This window comes from Agelaius tricolor, unplaced genomic scaffold, assembly GCF_023055355.1.
Source record: "Agelaius tricolor isolate 1412-34295 unplaced genomic scaffold, bAgeTri1.0.p SCAF_19, whole genome shotgun sequence".
Classification (NCBI taxonomy): domain Eukaryota; kingdom Metazoa; phylum Chordata; class Aves; order Passeriformes; family Icteridae; genus Agelaius; species Agelaius tricolor.
Genome location: NW_027269279.1, coordinates 8,071,528 through 8,084,054, shown reverse-complemented (window position 1 = coordinate 8,084,054; position 12,527 = coordinate 8,071,528).

Below are 12,527 nucleotides of genomic sequence, written 5' to 3'. Positions count from 1 at the left end.
GCCCTAGGCACCAGCCTTGCAAACTGACCCCCCTTCACTTGCCTTGGAGGTACCTGGGATGGTGTTTCTTCTTCCCCCTAAGGTGCTTTTATGACCCCAGGGTGCAGCTCTTATGGCAGGTGATGTTTGCACCTGCAGCCAGCACACATGGTGTGCATCATCAGCTCCCTTGGTCACCCAGGAGAAGCCCCAGGAGAAGGCAGCAAGGTCTGATGAGCAGCAGGTGGCTCCCAGCTGGCACTGAACTGTTTGCTCTTTCCAGGACCTTCCTCCCAGCACACAAAAACATACCCAAGTGGAGAAAGGGCAGAGCTAGAAACCAAATTTTGATGTTCTCTGCAGCTGGGCCATAAATTTCCCTGTGAGTGTAAAGGAGCCATGGGTGCACATGTCTTCCAAATACCAATGTCATTTTCAGTGGGAGTAAAACCTAATTGATCTTTAACATGCAGCAGTTAATTTCAATGCCTTTTGTACATCAATGCTACTAGTGAAACAAACACCAGATTTTACTAAAATTAGTTCATGTCAACATATTGGTGAGTCACACACACCCAGTTGCAGACTCTGAATTACCCAGAACCTTTCTTCTTCAGCACTTTTTATCCAGTAATGATAGAAACATCCCAGCTGGAAATCCTGGTGCATACCCAGTCTTTCCTGTTCTTGCCCTGAAGCTGAGGTTTGGAAAGAGATTTCCAAGTGGGAAATACCATATGTGTCAGCCACACATATGCAGCACTGGAAACATCAAGGCAGCAGCTGCCACTAAACCTTTCCACAAACCCGAATGGAGAGGGTTCAGCCAAAACAGGGGGCCTGTAAACATTTTGGAGCTGGTTTGCTGTGACCCTTCCTGACCATCCCTGCCACCCAAGCACACTGAGCTCTTGCTGGAACAGTGGATCTGCCTGGGACCTTGGGATGCCCAGCCCGTGGGTGCAGACTGCCACAGCTTCACTTATATTTGCTGCTCTCTTTACAGCTTACTTTGAATGAATCATCACAAAAAAGCTGAGGGTTTGATACCTCACAGCTGTGAAGCTTAAAGAAAGACCTTTAGAGATATCTTGCACCATAAATGTATTTGTCTGTGCTGGTCTATATCTAGATGATAAATGAAGACACTTGAAAGAGCTTCTTAATCTTTGAAAAGCAAACCAAAGCCAATAATCCTTTCTAGTTTTATTATACCATCCATCCAATTTCCTTTGCTCTGCTTCCAAGAGCATTGGTGGCAGATGGGCAGCCTGGCTGGGTTTGCTGGTGGGGTTCATTGCAGGGCAAAGGCACTGGAACCACCGAGCAATTATCCCCACTGTGCTGGCCTCAGTCTTCACCAGGGCTGCAAGCCTTCTTCCTCAAGGCCAGCTTCTGACAAAATTTCATATCAAACCAGAAAATCCAGACTGACTTTAATGTATATAAATACCTCAAAGGCAGGTACCAAGAAGATGGTGCCAGATCCTTCAGTGGTGCCCAGTAAGAGGACAAGGAACAGTGGCCATAAATTAAAACACAAGAAGTTTCACTTCAATGTGAGGAAGAACTTCCTTACATTGAGAATGGCAGAGCCCCAGAACAGGCTGCCCAGAGAGGTTGTGGAGTCTCCCTCTACAGAGACCTTCAACCCCCCTCTGGATGCATTCCTGTGTGACCTGCTCCAGTGACTCTGCCTTGACAGGGCCATTGGACTGGATGCTCTCCAGAGATCCCTTCCAACCCTAACTATTCCATGATTCTACTAGATACAGCTCCACAAGCCACCCCTCATCTCTGGGGAAAGCATGCAGAGCTCTGCTGACTCTCACAAGTGCCAGCCATCCATGCCAGTCTACAGCCACCCACAGCTCTCTGAGGACCCAAACCAGCTGACAAAAAAGATCTACCACCATCACAACCCCACAGTGAGGTGGGAGGATGTTACAGAATGCAGAGAGAACCTGTTGCTATGCTTCATTTTCCCCCTGGGCTCCACCATGAAGACTCTTCAATAATGGCTTTATGGCTCCATCAATCTTATTTAAACTTCAGTACAAATAAATTGCAGCACATTCAGAGTTCCATCACAGTGCTCTGACTCACCCAGTCCCAGCAGACATTGTATATTAAATTAGTTTTGGAATGTATTAAAAAGCAATTCTTTCAGCTTCTCCAGCTAACTCCCCATGCTGTATGTTAGGGGAAGGCAGAGCAGGATGTCAACCCCAGTCCCCCTGGGCTGGGTTATGGGGTTTGACATGGCACTGAATTCCTGTCCTCGATCCCAGCTGCAGCAAGGGGTTCCTGCTGCAATCCTGTCTGGGACAATTTCCATCGTGGTTCCCATGGGGTGCAGGGACACAGCCTGTCTCACCATGCACCCAGCATGTGCAGGAACCTCTGCTGTGGCACCCAAACGCCTCCTTCTCCTTTCTGGGGAGCACTCTTCACACTCTTTCCCTGCTCCAGCATCAAGTCCCTGCCACAGGAGATCGCTCTCCATGAACTTCTCCAGTGTGAGCCCCCCACAGGCTGCAGTCCTTCAGGAGCTGCCTGCTCCAGTGTGGGTTCCCTGCAGGGTCACAGGTCCTGCCAGCAAACCTGCTCCAGCCTGGGCTTCCCATGGGGTCACAGCCTCCTTTGGGCACCCTCTGCCAGACCCAAAGAGAGAGGCTGGGAGTTGTGGTCATAATCTATCACAGTGTCTCCTTCAGAAAACCAAAGGTGTATTCTTAAAATAATTCAATATTATCCAAAACATGTGGTCCTTTATGAGTGAAAGAAGTTAAGGACTGAATTCCTTTCTAAAGGGTCCCATCCTTGAGGTGTAATTCAGGGGCCTGTTGGAAGCAAACTACAACAGCAACAACAACAAAATCAAAAATCCAGCACCCGGCCCCCCCCAAAGTAAACCCCTCCCAAACTACAGAACACCCAAGCAACCAAAAAAACCCCAAACCCTGATGCTTCCTCCTCCTTTGCTTGCCTGCAGCAGCAAGGAGCAAGGCTGCACGCAGTGTTCCCCCAGGGGCTGGGGGTGGCTGTGTCCCTGTGTCCTTGTGTTCCCGTGTCCCACAGAGCTCGGGGAATCCATGAACTGAAACCCGGGCAGCATCACAACAGCACGTGGAGATGCAGAAGTGCCAAGGATGCTTGCAAGGAGAAAAAAAAAAAAAAAAAGTGCCGAAACTGAATTACTTTTTCACTCAATGGCTGGCGAGATAATGATCTGACACAGCTAATTACCAAATTCCTGAGGCTGTTGTAACCCTCAGACCAGCAGCACACCGACCTCTTTGTTAATTCAGCTGCTTAGTCTCCTCTGCCCCCTCTCATTGTGTACCCTTATCTCCTTTGAGAAACCAACGGGAAACACCTCCCTGTTAACTGCCTGTGCTCTGGAGTCCTTTCCGATCAGTGGGCATCAGCTTCAGCTTTAGATGCAGAAATCCAATTAATCTAATCTGCCCGCCTGTAGATTGATATCCTGGGGCTGGTGTTCAAGGGAGAGCAGTCAGTCAGGCTGGTGTGCTGATAGCAGCAGCGATTCTGCAGCTCCGGCTCTCCCAGCCCCGGGCTCTGTGCGCTGCAGCAGCCCCGGCTGGGAGGAAGCAGCAGCTCTCAGCTCTGCTCCTTTAACTGCAGCCACATTCCCATTCCAAAGCAGGAGGCAGAGCGTCTGTGGTGATAAGGACTTCCAAGGCAAAAGGGCATCTCTCCTGACCTTGAAAAGCCACTGAAATATTCACCTCTGTAGCAAACTGAGCCCGCCCTTCCCAGGTCCTGCCAGCAGGTCTCAGAATTTTCTGGTTTTGCTGGTGTTAGGGGCCACACCTGTACCTGCAAGGACCTTGGGTCAGCTCCAGCCATGGACTGAGCTTTTCCTAAGCTGTCCTGGTCAAACCTGGAAAATGACAAGTACTGAGGCTTTTCTGCTGCCTTTCTAAATCCTATCAAGCTGCTCAGCAAAAGCTGCTCTGTGACATCGATGTCCTGCAGCTTTCCTGGCTTAACCCAGGTATTCCCCAGTCACTGGCCGTGTGTGTGTTCAGATGTGCAAGAGAGGGCTTGCACAGTGCCTGCAGCCCTGGCACTGCCCCACCCCACCCTGCCAAGCACTGGTTTGGCCCTGCTGCCAGGAGGTTTTGGGGTGGGCAGTGGTGGTGCCTCCCACCTACAGGGCCATGGGGAGCCCTGAACACTCATCATGGAATCAGAGAATAATTTAGGTTAGAAAAGGCCTTTAAGATTATTTAAGCCCACTGTTAACCCAGCCCTGCCAAGTCCACTACTGAACCCTGTCCCTGAGTGCCACATCTACATGCCTCTACAATATCTCCACGGATGGGGAGGGGTATGACCCCACCAGCCTTGACCAGCTCTGTGCAAGGGGGTGCATGCAGGGTGTTCCAGTCTTGGATCTGGAGACGTGCCAGGAGTTCTCTGGGATTCGGATTCACCACAGTGCCACGCTGCCCTCTCCTCACCCGATTTCCCAGGCTCCCTGAGGCAGGCAGGCAGCTCCACAGGCCCAAAGGGGCCTGGCATAGCTCAGCTGGGCCTGACCCTGCTGCACTTGCATCCTCCCAGAGCTGGGGAGGTGAAGAACTTGCTTTGCATCCAGGGATGCTCTGGCAGCGCTGTGGTGGCACAGGGTGGCCAGAGTGCAGGTGGTACAGGGCAGGCTCAAAGCAGAGCTTGGCTTTGCTTCCTCTTGCAGGGCTCTGGCATCACTGTCACAACAGTTCCACAACACTCAGAGCCTCAGGGGTGCCTCTGTGGGGCTGGCAAGGCAGGAGCTCTGGGCCTCCATCTCATGGCTCCTCTCCCCAGCCTCCCAGCCCAGCACAGCAGCAGGGCCCTGCTTCTTTTGGTGTTGAAAATGAAACGAGGGGTGTCTGGCTTCTGAACCCGTGTTAGCATGCAGTGCTGATGGTTTTGGAGCTGGGGGGGTTGGGGTCAGTCCTGCTCCAGGCAGACACAGAAAGCAGCAGGTTCAGCACACTGAGGCAGCTGATGCCTCTGCTGGGATGACTCACTGCTATTGATTCGGGCAGAGGCAAGAAAAACAGCCTGAATTGCACCAATTTAACATTCTTATCCTCAGCGATGGGCTATTAGCCCATCCCATGCTCCCCCCCACCTCCTTTCAGTACAGCATCACTGAAATTTATTTTTCAGTGTCTGATAAGTGATTTATTGACAGCCTTATATTTGGGAAACCAGATTACATCACTACCAGAGACATCACATACAAATGGATCACATCTGCATCAACAAAACACCTGGCACACTCTGACTTGATAATCTCCCCAGGCAATTAAAAAAAAAAAAAAAAAACTAATGGCTGCTCAAACGTTTCTTTGTGACCATGGGAAGGACAGGAGGAACCTGCAGAGCACATGCTCATGATAGCTGCTCAGGATGACTGTCAGTGGCTGTTCTCCCAAAAGCATTCATCCCAAAGGAGGGTTTGACTCAGGGTGAACCTCAGGAGGTATTTCAGCCCTGCTGCAGCTGCAGCCAAACCACCGGTGGAGCTGCAGCAAGTGCCAGTGGTGGGTGCTTCCCCAGGGGAGAAGGGATCACACGCACAGCCCAGCCCCAGGGGGTTCAGAACATGCCACTGCAGTGTGGGTGGCACTCAGCCCCAGCCTGGTGTGGGAAGTGAGCTGTCAGGCTGCATTTCCTACATCCAGCCTCAGCAGCCACAACTACTCACTCATATTTTTCCAATAATTTCCATTTTCTCTTTTCCTTTTCAAAGGACCCCAGATGAGTTATATGGTCTCACACAAATGAAAAAGAAGGGCTGTCATTCCAACAAATAACCTCTACAGCTGCTGGTACCCTGGAGCTGTCAGAGCATAATCTGTTTTGAAATAAATCACACGGGTGGATTTTGTGGGGATGGATGGATTGAGTCATGCTTAGCTCTGGATGGGGCTCACCAGAGAGGGATCAGATATTCTATGTTCTGAAGATCATTTCTGAAACCTGTTGTGCCTGGTGGTAGTAGTTACCATTCCATCCTGGGCCACACACAGACTAAACACTGTACATAAAATAGAATGCTCACTTGTTTGCAGCTTCTAAGCTCCATTTTTTAGCCCAGGAAAGGGCTCATTACGTGGCTCCAGATATTGCAGCATGCCCCTGAAGCAAACAGGTGGGCCTGAGACTTTCCATTTCTTTCAGTAAATAGTTTTCAAACTTACAGAAAACCTTTATCTATGTTGGGCTGAAACACTAAAAAGCCACTTGAGTGTGTTGATCGGAAGAAAGAGCTGCTGGTGTCCCACTACTCGGTGTGGTCCCTTGGCTGCTCAGCTCGGGCTCCCAGGTGGCACCACGGTGACAGCTCAGGCAGTGCTCGGGGCTCTCCCCTCGCACCAGGGTCACCCACAGGGTAACGGGAGCAGCGGCAACAACGCGCAGAGCGGCAGAGCCGAGCCCGAGGGACATTTCCCTGCCACGGGCCCCGGGCCAGGCGGCCGCGCCTCCCGATGCGCGCAGCCGGGAGATGGCAGCACGCCCCCATGGATGGGAGCGGAGCGCCAGCGGGGACAGCGGGCTCCGGGGACAGAGGGGCAGCTCCCGGTGCAACCCCGGTGCAGCCCCCGGTGCGGCTCCCGGTGCAGCCCCCGGTGCGGCTCCCGGTGCAACCCCCGGTGCAACCCCCGGTGCACTCCCCGGTGCAGCTCCCGGTGCACTCCCCGGTGCAACCCCCGGTGCAGCTCCCGGTGCACTTCCCGGTGCAACCCCCGGTGCAACCCCCGGTGCACTCCCCGGTGCAGCTCCCGGTGCACTCCCCGGTGCAACCCCCGGTGCAGCTCCCGGTGCACTTCCCGGTGCAACCCCCGGTGCACTCCCCGGTGCAACCCCCGGTGCAGCCCCCGGTGCAGCCCCCGGTGCGGCTCCCGGTGCAGCCCCCGGTGCACTCCCCGGTCCCCGCCGAGCAGCGGCACCCACGGAGGACAGGGCAGGAATCGTTTTGCGGACACCTCATCCATTGGTGACATTGTCATCCCCTCTGGCCCTGAGCGGGTGATGGGCTGGGCATCCAGGCGTTTGCCGGGTGTTCTTCATCTTCTGAGTGTTGTTTGGAGGAGAAAAAAAAAATTGAACAGCATCCTTGGTCAAATTGGGCATCTGGAATGAGTCTCCCTTCCCCTGTCCCTTGCACAGTGCAGCTCCCAGTGCCCCCAGTGCACACCGACCTGTTTGAGTGCATCATCAGAGCTTCAGCAGAGAAACTCACAGAAAAACCTCAATCTTAGTGTTTGCCTTTCCCAAAATAATAAATCCATCAGATGATTGCTTCCATTTGCTTTTCCCCCCCTACTCTATCCCTATTTCTGCTATGCTCCAAGTGGCTCGCTTCCCATGGGACCTCACCAGGCTGCAGCCACTGCCTTCAGTCCCAACTTCATAAACAGAAGAACCTGAAGTCTTTGGATGCAAGGCTGTGCCCTGTGAAAACAGAAGGAACTGCAGGTAAATTCGGCTCACAGGAGGACAGGCTCAGGGTGGCAGCGGTGCCCTGCCGTGGGTGACACAGGTGCCTGTCCCCAGGGGCAGCCTGCCTACAGAGCAGCCCATCGGTGACAGGGCACAGCGGCTCTCCGGGAGCTCCCTGCGTTAGGATAATCTCATCTGCGGTGCATTAAGCTCCAAGTCGGGGCTGAGCATTTCCAGCGCCCCGGGGCCCATCTGGCAGGTCTGGAAAGCCCCAGCAGGGGAGCTACCCTGGCTCTGAGATCTTTGTGAGTCCAACCCAGCTCTTGGGGGTTACCCCCCAGCCTGATCACAACCCCACTCTAAGCAGTTGTGTATCATCAATACCAACAGATCCTGGCGGGAGAGGGTGGCAGCAGTGGGAGCTGTGATTCATCCCCCACGGCCTATAGCTCATACAACATATGGCAGTGCATTTTCAGAGGCTGGGGATGCCAAGAGGGACACACATGTGCCAAACCAGCGAGGGTGGCAAGAGGCTCTCTTGATAACAAAGCTGGCACGTGGCTGCAGATGGGCTCCCAAACCCCTCTGTGCCTGGAGGAGACCGTGAAGGCCAGGAAGGAGATGGAGGCTGTCCTGCATCCCAGCACCCCCCGGCACTGACTCACCTGTGCGAGCTGCACTGCTCACACCCAGCCTGCTTGACTTCCTAACGGGGAATGCAAGCCAGAAATACCCACAGAAAACCAAGCAGCCTCTGGTAAACTAAGAGAGATCAGATTCCATCTTGCCAAAAGTATTTGTGTAGCTCCTTTTCTTTTCCTGGATGGTCTCACTTCTCCTGAAACACCAAAGGTGATTTAGCCCAAACTACAGACTGTAAAGACATAAATCTAGAAGCAATTCCACTGCCATTAATGATGGTGTTGTGGGATCATTCCAGCACAGACAAGGAAACTGCTGGAAAATTCAGACATATGCCCCAAATGGCATATTAATAATGAGATCTTTCAAAGGAGGATCCGTGACTCATCCGAGAAGAAAAATGGGTCATTCACTACACTGAACTCTTCAAACAAAACAGCAACTTTTTTTGGTTTTCCCAGTTTAAACCAGAAAAATAGAGAAAGTAATGGGGGGGAAAATCTGGTGGCTGCAGCTGCCAGACAACATGAGCAGGGAGAGCCTGCACTGGCATTTTGGGGTTAAAAATCCCACCCTGACAGGCATTCTTTGTCTTGTATGGCTGTTTCCTAAAACCAGGAGTGCAAGGACTGCCACATCCTTCATCATCACCTCACCCCTCTCCACCCAAAGCCACACACTCTCTAGTCCTTCCCCAAAAACTCACCAGTGCTTTCCCAAAAGTAACATCCTGGGGGTACCCAGGGTTCAGGGGACCAAAGGCACCAGCACCAGGGTGCTTTGGGAGCCTGGTGGCTTTTGCCTTGGCAGTCATCCTGCAAGGAACATGCCTGCAGCAGGGAGTGCCAAGGGGCCAGGACAACGTGCAATGAAGGGTGAACTTGCTGTAGAAGCAGAATACAGCCAAAACCACCAAATCTGAGCAAGGATTTTCAGTAGCTGTGTTACTGCCAGGGCAGGAGCTGCTCTGCCTCACCTGTGTGGATATGGGGCCCTAACACTGAAATCCCAGTTGGGCAGGTGCACATGGGGGATCAGAGGGATCATGGGCAAAGGGACACAGCCCCCTCCTGCAGATCCCTTGATGGAGTCAGTGCAGAAAAAAGGGCAGGTTGCAAAGTTGGCATTTAAGATGTCATTAGAGCTGTTAATCTTATTGCTATTACTATATTATAATCACTTTCACAACCCATCTAAATCCAGGGCAGCTATCCATACTGGATTATTACATTCATCATTTGCATTCAGCATTTAGTTGGGACCATGATATCATAAAATGCTTTGGAGATTAATAAAGGCCACAGCCCTTTCCTGTAAGCAGTTGCCCTCCACACTGATGAAATACCACATTTAATTGCTTTAACCTGTACTGCTGCTGTTTCCTTCCTCTCCCTCTGCCTGGATCTTCACATTCAGTGGCTGCTGGGTGCAGCCTGTGCTGTGGTATGAGGACAGAGGCAGCTGGCCACGATGGGGATGAGGTGCAGCAGCCCCTGTGCTCCACAGGGCACCTGTGCCAGCACTCTGAGCAGAGAGGGACCCCACGAAGGTCTCACATTCTCATGTGGACAAGCCTCTAAATTAATTATCTCAACAAGTCGAAAGAGGAGCTCATGGCAAGTGGCTTTTTACTGCTAAGCAAATACTTGACAAGGAATGCTGAGCTCTTAAACAGCTGCTGGGTTGTGGGTCAAGTCACTTTCAGCAACCCAGGGTCATAGAGCCTAAACAGCATCCAAATCAAATTAATTTCTCCTTAAGGAAAAAAGAGAAGCCTGTCCTATCCTCTTCTCCAGTCTCCTCTGGAAGTTCCAGCCAGCCCTGCAGCATTGTCCTTTCCCAGTGCTCCACAGTTTGTGCCAGCTTTGCAATACCAAAACCCAGTAAGCATTTAATCTGATATTTTTGCAAGTCTCTGTGCACTCTGGAGGCAGAGGAGGGTGGTTAGTCCCCTGTGAGCAGCATCACAGCCAGCCCATCCCAGCGTGTGGGTGCTGCTTCTGGGGCCCCTCCACTCGTGTGGCTCTCACCTCCTCCCCTGGACACTTGGGGACACAGTTAAATCTCTTGCCTTCCTACCCTGTGTCTGAGTCTCAAGAACAGCCAGAGGAGGATATTTGAGTTCTTTCCATGCAAGAAGAGAGCTTCCTGTCAAGTCTCCCATCACAAGTCACTCGGATTTTATGTTAACCCGAGCAATAGCACAAGTACAAACGATGTCAGAGGGGATGAGCAGAGCAAGCACCCTCTTCCTAGGCCAGGGGTATGTTCCTGGGTGTCAGTGGGAGGATGCTGTCATAACACACCCACACTCCAGCAGAGTTCCCATTCAGAAATCTGCTCAACAACAGCACCGCTCGCTCCCTCACAGCCCTTGACAAACAGGGATTTGCTGGCGTCCTGACAAAGAGCTTCACAAACGAGGCAATCAGCAGCCCAGTATAATTTTCAAGAAATACAAATGAGCAAATATCTAGTTGCCATGGTAACCCTGAGAGCTGGACTAGACTTTTTTGGTAGATTCCCAAATACAGCTACATTTTGCCAGCACAGCGGGAGCGTGGTGCCCAGGACCCTGCTTGGGGACAGCAGCCAGGGCTGCTGAGCAGCATCAGCTCTTTCAGAGCAGCCCTGTCCTCTCTGAGCAGCTCCAGGCACTCACATGCACGGTGCCAGCTGTGGATTTTTCCCTCACATCACCTGTGCTCTGGCTCTGTGCAGGCTGATGGGCTCTGTGCAGGGACCGCAGTGGGAATTGTGCTCCTGTCAGATCTGTGCTTTCCCTTTCATCAGTGGCAGCTCTGGCAATTTGCACCCAGGAGGGAAAGTTTCCAGCCAAGTTACTGAGGCCCAGCAAAGCAAAAGTGGTTAATGAAAAACATAACCACCCTTTTTAGGTGACTGTGCTGCAGAGCTGTGCCAAGCAGGGACAGGGGCACTGGCCCTCAGCTAGCTCTCCCCACCAAGGCAGTTCTCTCTGGAGACCTGGAAATCCTTGGCCACAAAAGAGGAAGAGACTTTTGGGGTACCAAAAGGGAACAATCAAAAGCACAATGGGCCCTGGCATGGCCTGGTTCCTGTGCTGAGCCAGCCCCATCCCAGGGGCCCAGCCTGGAGGAGCCCCTGGCAGCCATGAGCCTCTCTGGGTGCTGCTGGAAGTTTCACTGGGCTTCTGCAATTAGTCCAGGTGCCATTACACACCAGCAGCTTGCAGGCTGGATAAATGCAGCCTGATTCATGCCCCTCTCAGGAGACATGGCTGCTGCAGCCGAGCCCTCATGCTGCCCAGGAGATCCAAGTCCCAGCAGGATTGTCCCCACTGGCTCCCACTGTCCTGCTCATAGCCTGGCAGCAGCAGGGAGCAGATGGCATCAGGTGGGATGGGAAAACCCTCCTGCAGAACAGCAGGAACACCTCAGCTAAGCCAACATCCACTGGGACCCACACAGCACAAACCCTGCTCACCTTCCCCGTGCCCCACTGCTCCATCTCTCCCTGCTGCAGACACTCGGGATGTGCTAAAGCTGCAGGATTTAACATTAACCCCATTGCACAGATGGGTAATGTCATTTATCACAGGGCTTTGTGGCCTGGGGTTTTTGGTGATGGGGCTCACTGTTGCAGCCAGTCTGTAATGTTCTCTCTGAGCTGCTCAAAGCACCGTTTTGGTCCCGAGATATTTTTGTTCTCTGTCAAAGGGAACCACTCTGTGGCATCCTGGCCTCAGGGCAGGAGCTGAGCCACTGCTCAGGCAATTAAATCCAAGGGAAATGCACAAGAAAAAGCTTATGATTCAGCCGTGCAGCCCTTATTCTCCAGTCATTTATGGGAGAAAAAAATCTTAAGTGAATTAATAGAGGAAAGGACAGCCCAGCCCAGCCCAGCCAGGCATCGGAGCAGTCAAGATAATCACCAGGGAGGAAAATCCCCACCAGGCTGTGCCAGGGCAGCAGCAGCGTGCCCACAAGCTGTGACATCCATGTCCTGTGTCACAGCAGCACGTCTCAGGAAACAATCAGAGTAGGAACAAAAGGAATCAAAGGGTCAGAGGTGTAGGCAGGCCCATCCCTCCCCATGCCATGCCAGGGCTGGGGGCAATATTGCCTCTACAGCTCAGAAATGGGGTACAAGGAGGGTAAGGACTATTTTGGTTCACTCCCAGGCTACATCACACACTGTTCACACTTACTCCATGCATTACAATAGAATGTCTTCAACCCCTAAGAAAATCAGTGTCATAAAAATACCCTCGGGAATCAGTCACTTGCAAGTGATGTGCAGGAAAGGTGTCAGAGAGTCCTGCTGCTGCCAGGTTTCCCATTGCCTGCACCACAGAGCGAGTCAGGAGGGAGAAATTCAAGATAACAAGGGAGTGAGGGGTTATGGGACACGGAGAACAGAAAAATAAAGAAGTTCAGCCTGGAATCTGGAGCTGCTCC